Source organism: Capsicum annuum, chromosome 12, assembly GCF_002878395.1.
Source record: "Capsicum annuum cultivar UCD-10X-F1 chromosome 12, UCD10Xv1.1, whole genome shotgun sequence".
Taxonomy (NCBI): Eukaryota; Viridiplantae; Streptophyta; class Magnoliopsida; order Solanales; family Solanaceae; genus Capsicum; species Capsicum annuum.
The window spans coordinates 58,415,768-58,418,650 of NC_061122.1; positions in this window are offsets into that span (position 1 = coordinate 58,415,768).

Sequence of the window (2,883 nt, forward strand, 5' to 3'; positions counted from 1 at the left end):
GACAATGAGGTAATTAATATGGATTTCCTTACCGACCTTCTGTGGTCGCGAAATTAGTGTGACTCTATTTGGGTCATCGTGGATGACACACCCCAAAACTTGGTTCGCATAGGCACCTAAAGCTCACTTGAACCTGAGTTTGCCCTGATAACCCAACCTAACTATTATCACAACAACGACGAAAGTTGGGTGAATCCCGACCTTATAATAAGATAGAAGAAATATATAAGGCTAATAGTCAATACTAGACAACATTTAACATTTCATTAATGTCTATAGTCTAGCTGATACACCCAAGTCCACAGACGTCCACGAAACCTCTAACAACCGAAGTTGATAATATGTCGGTACATGCCCCGACAATAGCCAAGTACCAATCCTATACAAGTCTATGACAGAAGATAATGTGTCAATGAGAGGTAGGTCTTTCGGAGTATGGAAGCTCACCATTTCATGGTTAATGTATGAACCACTCAAACACCTGTTCATTGCGTAGAAGAAGAAGAAGCTCCAGCCTCTATGTCGCATGGGGACATAGCATCCAGAGATGGTTAGCAGTTGGAGCACTAGCATGTTACTCACGGATAAGGATAAAATAACATCAACAATCAACAACCAGTCAATATATTGTATTCAATCATAGCTATACACATATCCTTATATGTAGGTACATTACATGCCAACAAGACATCAAGACTTAACAACGTTCTCAAATCCTTCAATCACGAGACATAAAATGGAGGACTCTAGCATTCCATACTTAGTTCAATCCATTCATATTAGTCATAGTATTTTAACTACATTCACATGTCATTAGACAAAGTACTTCAACCATGGGTACAATCATTAAGCAAGGGACTCAGACCACATATCCATCTATGGAAACAATGGTTCTATCCATATACCTCAATCCATTTGGCATGGGACTCTAAGCACACACTCACATATTTAATTATCCATGGAACTCTAATCACATGCTCACATATACACTTAGGCATCGAACTCTAATCACATGCTCACATATACACTTAGGCATGAAACTCTAATCACATGCTCACATACACACTTAGGCATGGAACTCTAATCACATGTGCACAAACTCAAGTGGGCATGGAACTCTAATCACATACGCATAAACTTAAGTGGGCATGGAACTTTAATCAAATGCGCACATATTCATTCAGTCATGGAAGTTTAATCACATGCCATTTCATTCAATTGGTCATGGAACTTTAATAACATGATGTTCATAAGGCGAGGTATATTAACCTCGAGATCTATTTAGGAGAGGGACTCAAACCACAAGCCATTCTATTGGGCGAGGGACTCAAACCACAAGACATCTTATCAGACTAGGGACTCAAACCACTAGTGATTTCATTATTATTATTAGTAGACCTTGAACTCTTAACCCATTAGTTCAAGAATTTACATTCATTCAAACCATATCACATTCAAGGGCTTTGGCTTATGTAGCCAATTCAACTCTATACGCAACCACACGGTCCTCATTGGATACTTTATTGCTCAACCATCTCAATAGGACAAATCGATTTATTCAATTCATCATATAATTTAATTTTTTATTCTCAAGACCCACATCATATTTCATTAACATCATTATATCAAATTTTCACAACACTTGGTTCCATACACAATTTGAGTTCACCTTTATGCCTAGGGCTTTACCCTTTCCTTAGCCATCAACAAACAAAGTTGTCAATTTCACAATACGTGGCTAGTAATTCCCTTAAAATATCATTTATTAATATTTCATATATATATATATATATATATATATATATTGGACCATTTCCATAGTTTAAAACATCAGCAACATGTGACAAGACAATTTACTTAGTCATTTTCACAAACACCTTATGTGCTTACCTTCAACAAAGTCATTTTCATGGTAAAATTCATCAAGATTAGGGTTAATCATAAGCCACATGTTAGACCAAATACAAAAATCATACACATATGTAAATCATCTTCAATAACATGTATAAACACAAGTGTAGGTAGGAATCATCATTGATCATCATTTAGCAACAAAACCCTTTTCATTTGATTTCAAAACCACCATGTACACTTACTAATTCAAGTGTGAAATACATGGGTTTTGGAGTTATTTATGAAGGGGATGAGATACATGACTTAAACAACTTGAATCACCAAGAAAGTTGACTCCTTGTTGACAGTGCCTGAGCACACACGCAAGTGTATGTGGTCTTATCAAGTAGTAAAGTGGCTTCAAGAAAGCTCAAGTAAAGATCTCTCAGGGACCTGCGTTCACCGACTATCCAATTATAGTTTAACGATTGAGAAAAAGTAAACAATAGAAATTTAGAATTGTAAACTAAAAAGAAACTAAAATAATGAGGAAAAGTAATGACTTGGGGAAATCAATGAATAAAAGCCCAGGGTTAAGGCTTACGAACAATCCTACTATGTTATTGAACTTCATTCATTAAATTGCTTATCTTGGTTGTTGATTTGTAGGGGTTAATTGCGTGATTATGCTTTCCCAAACTCTAATCCTCTACCTAAGTTGAACCTTACAACTACATCGTTAAGAAGAGATGTAATAGTTCACTTATGTTCTTTACAAATATCATCCTACATATGAATAGAATAAGGTATCTAAGTACATTCCTGTCCTAGACACTAATTTTAATTCCTTATTTCATAAAGAAATATGAACCATACTTTTCTTATTCCCATGTTCTATCTTTCTATTTCCCCTCCCGAGATCACAAGATCGACAATTGATGTATTCTAAGGTTAGCTAATCCTTAAAATAGTTAAAAAAAAGAATAAACAAACAAACATTAATGATAAGCAATCCAACAAACTTAATTCAAAACAAAAGTAATCATGACC